Raw genomic sequence first — 13,064 nt, forward strand, 5'->3', positions numbered from 1 at the left:
TAGTATTTAAGAGGGGAAACGAGGTCAGGACAGGAAGAATGGAAAAAGAAGAGGGAAGGAAAACTAAAATTTCAGGCCTGTGATGGGGCATGGAAACCAGGACGAGAAGTTCCCACCCCACCCCTCCCACTGTTTGCATGAAGTTCATCGTCCCCTCTATTGGTGCCAGCTGGGACCACACTGCAAATCACATCACCGAAATGCTGTGAGCTAAAAAATACATATATCGATATCTATCTCACTTAAGAAAGGTGGGAGTGAAGCAGAGGGTTGCTTCTCACCGAGACCGCTTCCGTGCAAACCCACAGCTAAGGGGACAGCAAGCAGAGTAACACAAGGGAAATAACGTCGATTTTCAGCTTTGGTGCATTTTTCCAGGACGCAAGATGAATTTCAGGCTGCGGAGGAGTCTCCCAAGTGAACCGAACAATGCCATGGTCAGGTAACACCGGGCTGCAGGCAACTCCACGATGTGCCCAGAGTCACTTGTGTCTGGGCCAGGATGCGCCCGCTCCTGTGCCCAGAGCCTCCAACGCCTGCTCCTGCAGGGAGGACTGGGCTTAACTGGGGCTTAACTCAGGCAATAAAAAGGGTTTCCCAGGGAGAAGTGTTGACATGCAGACATCAAGAGCTGAACAAGCACACGCCAGCAGACACCTCTGCATGGAATATCTCGTGTCAGGTCTGTACCGCTAACGTGCACCTCGCAGTTGTATCAGCCCAGGGCAGGACACATCACTGAGGCAGCTGTGCTGGCAAAACCTGCGAGCAGAAAGGCGGTTACACCAACAAAGGGGCATTTTTCACTGATGCTGCTTATCAAACCCATCATGCATGTTGGGAGGATAAACCCACAATGAGCAAACCCACCCAAGAAGCAAGCTCTTGGCATGGTTGTGGGACGCTGACCCCAGCAAAGCGCTTGTGCACTCCTAGGCTCTGGGTACTCTGCGTAATGAGATATTAAGTAGTCTGACATAGACATGTGCTCACTTTGTATCAAGGCTTGTAGCGGTGGGACACGGGGCAACAGTTCTAAACTGAAAGACGGTACGTTTCGATTGAACATAAGGAAGAAATTTTTTACCACGAGGGTGCTGAGACACTGAAAGAGGTTGCCCAGCAAAGCTGTGGATGCTCCATCATTGGCAGTGCTCAAGGTCAGGTTGGACAGGGCTTTGAACAACCTGGTCTAGGGCAAGATGTCCCTGCCCATCACAGGGGATGTTGGATTAGATGAGCTTTAAAGGTCGCTTTCAACCCAAACCCTTCTATGGTTCTGTGGATGCTGGGGTTGCCCTTCGAGCCAGAGCCCTGGCTGCAAGATGAAGGACAGCACAAGAACTACATCACTTCAGAGCTTGTGAATGATGTAGAGGGCAACTGAGCCCAAGGGTGAGCCTGGACCACAGCCCTGCTTAATCCATAGTCTATGGGGGGATGGGGTACGGTGGGGACCTGCAAATTACTCCCAAAATGTCAGCAAAAGTTAATTTGAGAGGCAAGCCAGAGGTGAGCAGGCTTTGCTTTGCTAGATCAGGTCCCCACCGGGAAGTCTGCCCAGGGGCCACAACCTGGAGAAGATACAATCTGTAGATGTAGCTGGGGAGGCTTGCTGCCAGAGTGACACCGAATTCCTTGCACGCGCCCCGCTTTCACCACCCAGCATGTGCCCCAGGCAAAAGGTTGTCAAAACTCGCTGAAATCCCCCCCCTCCCTGACGCGCGACTTCTAACGGCGCAGGCGCTACGGATCACCGTCTTCCCCATTTGTTCCCCGACCCTTCCTCCCTTCTCCGTCAGCCCTCTCGATGGCAAACGCTTCCCTCTGCCAGGCTCCAACACAGCCTTCCCACCGCCAGCCCCGCGCGGGGCATCGCTCGGGCACGTGCCCTCCCCTCCGCCAGCCCGTCGAGGGATGCAGCACCGTAACCCGCGTCCTCAGCTGCCAGAATAAGCCCCCCAGGAGGACTCTAAGTGTTCCCTCCTGGTTACCAGTGCCAAAACCTCTGCTTGCCTGTGTCATTCTCCCTCTGCTCGCTAACAGAAACTGGCTGTCTGAGACTTCTTCAGTGATAAATACGCAAAATCGTTCCACCCATCTCCCTCGGTTTGACTGGACTTCCCAGTTTCACCAGCAGACTCACAACACTGGCCATTTTCCGTAAACTCGGCTTACGGAAAAGTCAGTTTTCATTTTGGAAACAGGTTTTGGGCTCCACAGCTAGAGAGCAAAGCTTGCCAAGCGCACCGTCTCAAATCCAAACTCGCAGCGTTGCTTGCAACGACCCAAAGTGCTTCTTTTTTACAACAAAACAATCAATCAAACAACCCTCCTGACTGGCAAAGGCATGGCGGTTTTGGGGAACGAGGGCTGGGTTGGTGGTTTCTGAACTGCCTCAGGACGGCAAGGCTGGAATCGAGCTCTCTCCCCTCCATCTTCCAAGGGCCCGATTCACTTCAGTCCCATTTAGCTACACCGTAAGGGAAATGCAACCCAAAGTCTCAAAGACTACCCTGTATGAAAAGCATTTGTAACATTCTGGAGATTGACAGCTCTTTCAGCTTTTACAGAAAAACCCCAAAACTTCTTGCTGCCCTGGGACTGAACCCTGTCGTGAAGCCAGTAAACCTCAGACCTGCCTATTTTTGAAGCGCTGATAAAATCAATTAACACCACCAACATTAGTTCCAGCTGACATGACACACGTAAACATACCTTGACAGAAGATCAGGAATTATTTTAACAAGTTTAAGTTAAAGCCTTTATAGATTATTTTAATGTCTACTTTCGTCTATTGCTCATTTTCACCACCAACAGATACTACCATGCAGATGCACGTGTTACAGCCTTTGGTTTGCAGTAACTTCTCGGGAAAGAACACACTTGCTGAATTACGCTCTTGCCTGAAAGAAAGTCAAAACTCCAGTTACACTCTTGCCATGCAAAAAGCAAACGCAGCTTTACTGCAACCTGACAGCCACGTGAAAATCTCAGGGGATTCAGTTGTGGCACCATCCATTTCTACACAAATTGTAATCAAAATACTATTTTCATTTCTTTTCCGTGGATGTTTTCATTCCTTAAGTGGACACAGAGGAAAACAATTTAGACATGGCTCAAAACATCCCAAGCCAGAAGAGACTCCAAATAGTATCACTGAGGATCATGCCAGCTAGAGCAAAGCTAAAAGGAATAAAACCCGACGAGGTCGCACATGCAGACACTGTGATGTCATGCCCGGCATTACAAATCTTCATCTTGCGCGAGGACAAGCAAAACCTGCTGTGTTCTCACTCCAGCCTGCAGCAGTCTGAAGCCGGTTTGAAAATGTAAAAAGAAGCAAGCAACTTTGCGATATTTGATGTTAGCTTTCTTTTTTGGACTCTTCATAAAAATGCAACAAAACTCCCCCCTCCTCCAACAAAAAGGAACCCAAATGTGACGTTGCCAACTTGGGCTGTCTCATACAATGGATTATTCATTTTACAGACACTGTCTAGAAATTGTTGATCGTAACTAGGGTAAAAAGGAAAAAAAAGAAGCGGTACTTCAAGAGAAAGCAGTGGGAAGGAGTGTGCTCCCTTCAAACACCGACAGCAGAAGTGTCCTCTGGGATAAAACTCTGACAGGAGAACTTTTGGGGTGGCCAGGCAGGAAAAATGTTATTTTATGCAGGTGAGTAATCACGCGGGCTTTGGGCCGGTAACGGAGCTGTGCACATCTCTAAGCGCGTTCCAGTGCGGAGTTCATCACAGGACAAGCAGAGAGGACGAACACGGGAGGGCTCCTGGCCGTTCGTTTCTGCTGACAGGCTCCAGAAGCCTGGAAGGGGATAACCACGCACACCAACTCGCCATTCTGTGTTTCAAAGAGCTGCTGAGTTCATACAACAGACTGAAGCCACATCTACACTGGAAAGGCTTCACCGGGACAGGAACATGCCACACTGGCAAAGCACCTCAGTCACAGACACCTCTCACACACAAAATCACTCCTCGGCCGGCCTCACGAAACCACGGCAGCACGCAGCCGTGTTACCTCGCACGCCATTTCCCAGTAAGGCTACAGGCGAGAGGTTTCTGCTGGAGACGTCGGACCCCTGCGAGTCACGCCCGCGCCTGCACAACCACCCCAGCCCCGGCCAGGAGGGACAAATCCCGCACAAAGTTTAATTTGTAGGGTGTTCGTTTTTTTTTTTTTTGAAAAATAGACAGCTCACTGAACAACTACATGTGGATTATTTGTAGGTGAGCTGGATGACGAAGCAGAGAGAGGTAATAACTATTTACCATCATTTCCTGTACAAGAGTTACATTGAGGCATTGGATGTTTCAGTTCTCAGCCCCAGTTTGGAAAGGGTTTTTTCGTTGGGATGACTACCACCGCTCCGCTAAGGGATGTGCTAAAGCCCCTTCCTGGACTGGGATCTTCACGCCCGTGGGACAAAAAAAAAATCGAACAGGGAAGATCAGCTGTGCCGAGCCGAGAGCCTTACTGCACTGCTGTGGGAGATCCCCGGTGCTGCCAGGGGCGCAGCTCCACAACCCTCGCCCATTCCCCCCTCCCAGCGGGTAGGGGGTACCAGCCCCCAGCAACCCCGACCCCCAGGCCGCCTTCCCACCCAGCAGAAGTCCTCCTCTTTGCTCCCGTTCCTACTTCTCCGGGTGCTTTCCCCACTTCTGCTCTCCACCTTCCGACCCAAAGCTCCCGGGGTCTCACAGGAGCGCCCGTCTGGAGGGGACGGGGAGCCTCCATGGGAGAGGTGCCTGGGTGGCCCAAGGGAGGGGAGAACCGAGGCCGCGTCCCGCTGCCAGGCTCTCGATTCCCGGGCGCAAAAGCGAACCAAACGGCTCAGCAAAGCTCCGGGCAGAGCAATACCCCAAAGTCAGGCGGGCACATCCCAACTCCACTGCCAAGTTGTATCCCTAGCAAAGAGGGAAGGAAAAAAAGAATCGGTGTCTTTTGCCATCTCCCCTCATCCCAGACGGACAGGGAGAAGGGGAAAAAAAACCCACCCAAAACCCGAGACAGCCGTGTGATGGCTCTGGGACGCAGCTAAAACAAAGGGGGAAGTCAAGTCACCCCTCCTGGAAAAGCGAAAACAAGTGGGTGCGACGCGCCACAGGCCGGGTTACCCCTAATCTCCCCGTCCCGGGGGAGACCGCGGGGCTGAGGGAGGGATGGAGCGGGGCTCCGGGGGGACCGGCGGCGGGGACCCCTCCCGCGCCACGGCGGCACCGGGGGGCCGACAGCGGGGGGGGGGGGGGGGGTAGGAAAAAAACCAAATCAGTAAAAAATTAAAGCCGAAGACACCGCTGCCAAGTGCGGGCGCGGAGCCACGCGTGGCGGCGGCGGCTGCAACACCCCCGGGCCGGCTCCACACCCCCCCCTCGAACCCCCCCCCCGCCCCGGGCCCTGGCAGCCGGCGGCTCCTTTTTAAAGCCCGCGCTGACAAAATCGCCCCGCTCGCCTCTACGTAACGCCCTGTCGAAAGCGGACGCCATATTTTGTGTTGCTGATGTCGACACAGACAAACGTAGACATGTTTTTTCCTCACCCCCCCTCTTCCTCCTCCTGCCTTCCCCCCTTCACCCAAACTTGCGGGGAGCGGGGGGGGGGGAGGCAGCATGGCGAAAAATGAGAAATATACCTAAAAAAATTAACAGCCCGCCCCGACAAACCCTCCCGGCTCCCCCCCCCCCGGCGGTCCCTCCCCCCCACCCCGCCTGGAGTCCCGGGAACCGGACAGGTTTGGGGTTTTTTTTTGTTTGCGGGAGGAAAAGTTGGGTGCGAGCGGCCGGGGCGGGCGCGGCGGCGAGCGCGTGTGCGCGGGGGGTGTGCGGGGCGCGGGGCGCGGGGGAGGGGGGGGCCCGCCTGGGAAGTTTCCTACCTGCGGCCAGGGCGGCGGCACCGGCTGTCCCGGGCGGGGGGCACCGGGGGCTCCGCTCTCCGCGCGCCGCTCCGCGCGGCAGCCCCGCGGCCGCGGGACCCCGCGCCGGCCCGGGGGGGGGGAACACGCGCGCACCGCCACGCGCGCACGCACGCACACGCCGACCCGGCCCCGCCGCGGGGGGGGGGGGGGGGGGGGTAGAAAAAAAAGAGGGGAGGGAAAGAAAAAAAAAAAGGGAAAAAAAAACCCGAAAAAAAAGGGAAAAAAAAAAAAGAGCCCTCGATCGGTGGGGATCTACGCCAAAACCCACATGATCTCTGACGTCAGCGTGCGTATTTGCATACGGTACCGCGGCCGCCGCGGCCGCCGGGGTCCCTCGGCGCGGCGGAAAGTTGGGAGCGGGGCCGCGCCCGCCGCGCCCCCGCCCGCCTCCCGCCGCTCCGCCGCCGGCTCGGCACCGCGGGTCTTCCCCGCACACCTCCCCCCGACCCCGGGGAGACCCTCGGCGTGGGGGGGGGCCAGGGGTGAGGACCCTCGGTCAGGGGGCGCGTGGGCTGAACTCCCCGGTGGGGATGGCAGGGGCCGGACCCACAGGGGGACGGGACCCCCCCCCCCCCCCGCCCACTGTGGGGCCGGTGAGGGGCGGGTGACGCTGCACCGCTCCCCCGGGGCTGCCCCTCCGCAGCGGGGCCGGTTACCTGAGGGTAGGGGGGGGGAGCGGGGGGCGGCTCCGCATCCTCAGCGCGTGGGGTAGCTTCTCCACGGCCCCGATCTCGGGTGGGCTTCGGGCGGTGGGTGGGTGGGTGTCCGCGGCGTTGCAGGAGGCGGTGGGTGCTCCCGAGGGACGCGGCAGCCCCCGCTCCGGAATCCTTCCCCTCGTCTGAACCCGGCGCTGACCTCGGGTGCCTCCTCGCCTTGCTCCCGGAGAGGTGCAGGCAGGCGGGACCCGGGCTGGTTTCTGCTGACTTCAATGAATTAATTAAAAGGAGTGTTTTACCGATCGTGCCTTGCTGCGAGATAGCAGAGCCTCCAACAAGTCCGGGCTAACGGGACTTAGGAGCAGCAGCACCCCGCGGTAACTTCAGGGGGATGCTCTCCACTACGCGGCATCTCGGATTAGATCGCTTTCGGTTAATGTTTTAACCGTATGCTTAAGGCTCCGAGGGCTTTGAAAGTTCCACTTGCCTCGGCTCTCGCCCAGCCCCGCACCGGCAGCGTTGCGGTACGCAGGGTCAGAGCCGGGCTCCGCTCCTCAACCCGGCCGAGGAACTGCTCGGGGCGACGTTGGGTCCCCCCTCGGTGTCCCCCCCCCCCCGCGGGGCTGGGGCCGGCCGGCGGCAGAGGGAGCTTGGAGTTCCCGCGGCTGAATAACCGCGGGAGAACATCAGAATGTCAAAGCAGTGTCAAGAGATGGCTTCCCAGGGATACCCTTGTCTGAGTAGGCGTGTTTTTCACTGCCTGACTGAGTACAGTCTCTGCGAGTGTTTGGTAACAGAACGGGTTCCTTCCTCTCTGCCACCAGCTCCCAGGCTCCTGCAGACTTTCCCTCTTCTTTCCAGGTCGAAGCTGTCACAGAATCACACAGAATCACAGAATGTTAGGGATTGGAAGGGACCTCTGTGGGTCATCTAGTCCAATCCCCTGCTGAAGCAGGGTCACCTACAGCAGGCTGCACAGGACCTTGTCCAGGCGGGTCTTGAATATCTCCAGAGAAGGAGACTCCACAACCTCCCTGGGCAGCCTGTTCCAGTGCTCCATCACCCTCAGAGGGAAGAAGTTCTTCCTCATGTTCACATTCAGAACTTCCTGTGCTTCAGTTTGTGCCCATTGCCCCTTGTCCTGTCGCTGGGCACCACTGAAAAGAGTCTGACCCCATCCTCCTGACACCCACCCTTGAGATATTTGTAGACATTTATAAGGTCCCCTCTCAGCCTTCTCTTCTTCAGGCTAAACAAGCCCAGCTCTCTCTTGTAAGAGAGATGCTGTCAGGAGGGGACAAGCGTGGGTGCCCTCCCTGTGCTGGCTGGGGGCACAGGAGCTGACCCTTAAGGCTTGCTGATGCTCGCTGAACTTCGGTTTTCCTCCCTGGAGGATAGTTTGGGTTTTTTAAAAATGCAAATTCCTCTTTCTTACAAATACTACTGAATATATTTTGTTTAACTCTTCGGTAGCAGTTCAGCCCTGGAAATGCTTCTGAGTTTTGAATGCCTGGGGGGGGGGAAGAGCGGTTTTAGGGGGCAAAAATATTCTTCCCCCCTGGATACGCTTTTTTTCTTCCCTACTGTCTCACAATTATTTTCTGTGATTTGGAAAAAAAGAAAAGCCAAAGTGTTTTAATAAGACTAACATGCTTATGAATATAAAATATTCTTGAAAGGGCAGATCAATGGAGAAGCAGGTGGAAAATCATCTGCTTGCTCTTGTCCTAATTAACACTTACTTTAAGGCCTTTTTAACTTTTTTTTGTTTTTTTGCATTGCCAAACGCCAAAGGCTCTTTGATTGATGGGGTGATAGGGCGGCTAACGCTGCCTTTCAAGTGCAAAAAAGGGCCCTCGGTGGGAGCTGGTCCGGGGTTTCAGAGTTTAAGCCCGGGTTGTAACAAAGCCGGTTCTAACCCCAGGCCAGAGCCATCCCTGCGCCAAGTAAGGCCCCCAGTGAGGCTCAGCTGCCTTTCCCCAAACCCTGGATGATGTCGCACAAATTAGGAGCTGAAAGGTCGTTAAAAACAGGGCATAATTCACTGTATTTAAGGTGAGGAGGATGTGGGTTTAAAATTGTAGCAGTTGCTATCGCCGTCCTAAATGAAACAACTCTCTGAGCACGATGTGTTCAATGCTGCTGCTAGAGAAGCTGCTCAGATCACGTAGGTAAGACTAAGGACACCTTGCTTGCGCCCGACTTGCATTTTCCCACCTTGAACGCAAAATATAGCGCACGGAGATCTGTTTTGTGAATGTTTTTCAACTTGCTCATCAAATTCCTCCGCCGAGTCTCAAGCAGTGGGACCATCAGGCTGCGCGGCATCTCCACCCAGATGCTGTCTTTTAGGAAGCTCATGAGCCTGTCAAATTTAGCTGAAGTTAAGTGGAAGGATCAAAAGTTTACTGAGGGATGGGAGAACTGTGTTTGTGATTAGAGTTTATAGCTACAAAAGCATTGATTCCTTGGGAAGTCGCGAAAAAAAAGAAGCATCAGTAATGGACGCAATGTGAGTATTCTTGCTGAGTCTCAGTATGCAACTGATTTTTAGTAACCTAACATTAAAATGATGCAGGGTAACATAACAAAATGGAAATTTCTTTTACAGAAGATGCAAAAAGAAAATTTGCAATTTTAAATTTCTTTCATGTAAGGCTTCTCTTTTAAATTAATAACACAAAGGAAGCCACGATGATTACAAAGCACAGTGAACGTGCATGCACAATTTCCCAGGAAAGTGAGGGCAGAGCACTTGCTTGCTTTAAATCTAGTGCCGTCTCCGTTTCCTCTGTGCACTTGCTCTATATTTAAAGTGACATCTGCTCCATAAAGCCCTCAGATGAAGTTGCAAGCTCGCCTGTGAAATAATACCTTGGTCAGAGATAATGAACTGTGTACTGACATGTGTATTTATATCTTTTATGGTGAGGAGATGAGTGTCTGACATATGTATTGTCACATACGTTTTCAGCCTTTTTCAGCTTAATGGTTTTATTCCGAGTGTTTAATCCTGTGAAATTGCAGGCTGAGTCAGCATTACAGATCTGATTCCCTCTCTTGGAGGTACAGCTCCAAATTTTGCTCTGAAGAGCCTGCATAAGTATCCTCGAAGAGAATGTGCGTCCTTTAAGAACCAAAACAGAGGCATGTAAATAAAAGAACTGGAGACTCGTTTTCTGCTGAGCACGTGGCTACATGGTGCTCGTTATTAATGCTGTAAGATCAAGTGGAGTTTTGCCTACAGGATGGGTTTTGCCTATGGGCTGTGAGCTTCTCCCAGTCGAGATGAACCAGCCCTAGGCTGCTGGGCCAAGCTGCTGGCTTAGAACTGGTTTTTGGAAGAACCAGGCTCAGCTTCAACTGCTGATTTTACACCTTGCTCCTAACTCCGCTTCCACCCTGTCATTCTTGCCCTGCACAGGTACGGCAATTCCTGCGCTCCCACTCGGTGTTTTTAATGACGGCTTGGTAGTGGACTTGGGCTTTCTATGCAGTCAGTAGTAGAAATTAAGGTAAAAACCATTTAGAAAGAAGTCAGCAGATAAATGCTGTTACTTTTTTCTCCTCTCTTGCGGGGGTCTTGATCTGTGTGCTGAGGGCAGGAAGTGGTGCTTGGCTGGTACTTAGTGCACGTTGTGCAGACCAGTGGCCAAGCAATAAAGCTTTTTAGCCTCATGTATTTGCCACTCACTCCCCAGCGTGGGTGGTTTGTTTTTTTTTCACCCCAGCAAAACAGCTCCCCAAATCAAGCTTTCTCCTGTGCTGAAACGGTTTGTCAATTCTATCAGTCTTCTCAACCATCGTGGTCTGCAAATGCAAGCTGAGGTAGTGAGCACCGATCAGATGCGCTGTCCGCAAAATGAGATGTTCATGTAAATGCACGGAAGAGCAAAGCAATATCAAGGTCTGATCCAATTATAAGGGTTGACCTTATGATTTGTAGTGCCCTTAAGCCGGGGGAAGCTGTCAGAAGGCGAGATGTCTCCCCTTCAGGATGCAGGGCTGATGGGGAAGATTAGTTGCTAAGCCTGGATGGAGAGAATCCCCCGAACACAACCTCCCTAAGCATTTGCACTCATCGCCTGAGCTTAAGATGGGTCCTGGCAAGAGGCATGCAGGCATCTGTCTTTTTCTGTTTCAAAAACTCCAGGAGAGCTGATCACTTATCACGGGAGCCATCTGGCTTATTCTTAGAGAGATCAACAGTTAGTCACTGAACGAACGAGGAACATGCTGTATTGAAGTCTGCTCTCCCCCTTACATGGGACGACTCAGCCCAAGGTCCCCGAAACACTGCGTGCGCTGTCGGCTGCAGGCGGAGGGGGAAGAGATTTGATTCTGCCTTGAGGTTGCTGAGGTGCCGCGATGTGGAAGAAAGCTGCCGCAGCAAGCTGGGGGATGCCAGCATCTCTGCGACGAGCCGTGGTGGCTGCAGGGACAGGGACCCGAGGCTTGGCTTCCTCAAGGTCACCTCTGCCGGGGACAGAGAAGCCCAAAGTGGGAGCAGGGCTGCACCAAGGCTATCTGGAAAGCTTGACGCCATCTGCTCTGCCTCCATCGTTTACTGTTGATCTCGGTTCCCAAGCGTGGGGACGATAGGTGGGACTGATTATCGCCCCGCAAGAGGGATGCTGCGGATGCAGGGCAAGGCCAGCGTAGGCTGCTGTGTGGGTCAGCGCTGCTGGGCTGTGGGAATTAGGAGCCAAGGGCTTGGACTCTCATCTTGGAGGGATAACACTTTGGGATGCGAGGGCAAACACAGCCGTGTGACTCTGGGCTCCTCACGTGTGGTATTCAAAAGGGACGTAGAAGCACCTAAGCCATCTCCTTGCTAAAAACTTCCGAAGCCAGGGCACTGCACCTCCCCTTCCGCCGGGCAGTTCGTGTTTTATTAAAGCCTGCGGCACCCTCCGCCTGCCCTCCGCCGTTCCTACCAGGCCCTTGCGAAAGGCGGCTGGCCGAGTGCCGGCCCACTTTGAAATGCGCTGATGCGCAGGGGGACTTCGGGCTTCGCTCACCCTCCCGCCGCCGCTCTGGGCCTCCTGCAGCCGGGCAGGCTCCAGACATCTGTGGACCCATCAGTGACCCCCAAGAGCCGTCTCAGCCCGGAGCGGCAGCTCGGCCATCCTCCCCTGTGGACGGCCTGCAGATCCCATGTGAATCCCATAACCTTTGCTGAGAGCGGCAGTTTGGGGATTTTTCTTTTCTTTTCTTTTTAGTGTCTTTTTCTATTGCTCTTGCTAATTACTAAAACAATTTTTAAAATTTAAATGAGGGCTTCCTCCCTCACAGCCCATCTGCTGTGAAAGCATAGCGCATATCCTTTGTGACAGTTCAAGCATCGCCATGGCAACGTGCTGTGATGTGATCAACCCTGAGTTATGACCTCACTGCGGGACGGGGCAGGCCAGGCTGCTTCGGCAGGTGGAATAAAAAGCAGCTTCTGCGTTAACAGAAGTGGGATCTCTGCTACCAGCCGATGGGATTTGTCCTGGAGCAGACGGGCTAAAACCCTCCCCAGAGCTTTTTACAGGACTTCAGTGCTAGGGCTGGGGGGGCATCCGCGTGAGAAATCATCTATTTCTGTCCTTAAAGAAAGTTGTTTTCTTTGAGAAGTCTTTTTCACCAGCTTATGGTACTATTTCAGTAGAAATCCTTGGAATTTTTAAGACTTTTTTCCTTTTTTTTTTTCTCCTGTGTATCCATAGATTGGAAGTGCTGGAGAGCAAACGCTCTTTTCCCTGTTTGGAGGCAGGTACGGTATGGCTGGTGGCAATGCATACTTTGCCTGTGCTCTCCCGTGGCTTTGCCCCGACCCCATCCAGAAGATAACAGGGCTGGGGGTGAGCAGATTTGCTTTCCAACGCATTCATCTCCCACCTCCCTGCTGAGCCTGGCGTGAAGGGTGACAACTGTCCCAAGCCTTTTGTGGACAACTGGAGTGGATTAGTGACCAAAGACCGCCCAGCGTGTGCCATACCCGGTGTTATCCACTTCCAATTAACCAAAGACCTGGCTCAGAGCCCCTGATTCAAAGTAGGGGACTTTTTCCTTTTCTTTATTTTGTGATCCATGTGGATTTTGCATCAGATTTTAACTGTCCAACTGAGCCTGCTCTTCCAGGAAGCTATTTGCACATGTAACTAATTCACCGAGATGGCTTGTATATTTATTTGTACTTTACTATGTATTTCAGAATGTGTCTTTTTCTGTCCCTTGGATTAGAATATAGCATCTTTAGACTGGTGGTGCAAACAGAATTGATAGGGATATTTGACAATTCTAGAGGGACTGGTGGTACAATTTGCCACCTCTCTGGGGAGCTGGAAAATTAACAGGCAGCCTAGTTTGGCTATTTTATTTTGTTACTGAACAGACATGGTGCTGTTTATGAGGGTTGAAACGATACATGCCTATTAAATGATATGTGTTAACAAAGCTGAGAGGTGTTTTGGGAAGGGGAGGAGAGA

The 13,064-nt window shown here is 53.2% G+C and overlaps 1 protein-coding gene across 3 annotated transcripts in view; it reads right to left on the bottom strand.

Annotated features, from left to right (window-relative positions):
• ZHX2 (zinc fingers and homeoboxes 2) overlaps positions 1-5,986 on the bottom strand; it is a 76,626-nt gene extending 70,640 nt beyond the window's left edge. For all 3 annotated transcript variants that reach the window (XM_075415620.1, XM_075415619.1, XM_075415618.1), the window contains exon 1: positions 5,894-5,986. The gene's annotated coding sequence lies outside the window, so the exon portion shown is untranslated. The remainder of the gene's footprint in view (positions 1-5,893) is intronic.
• Positions 5,987-13,064: the final 7,078 nt, after the last annotated feature.

This window comes from Opisthocomus hoazin, chromosome 3 (assembly GCF_030867145.1).
Source record: "Opisthocomus hoazin isolate bOpiHoa1 chromosome 3, bOpiHoa1.hap1, whole genome shotgun sequence".
NCBI lineage: Eukaryota > Metazoa > Chordata > Aves > Opisthocomiformes > Opisthocomidae > Opisthocomus > Opisthocomus hoazin.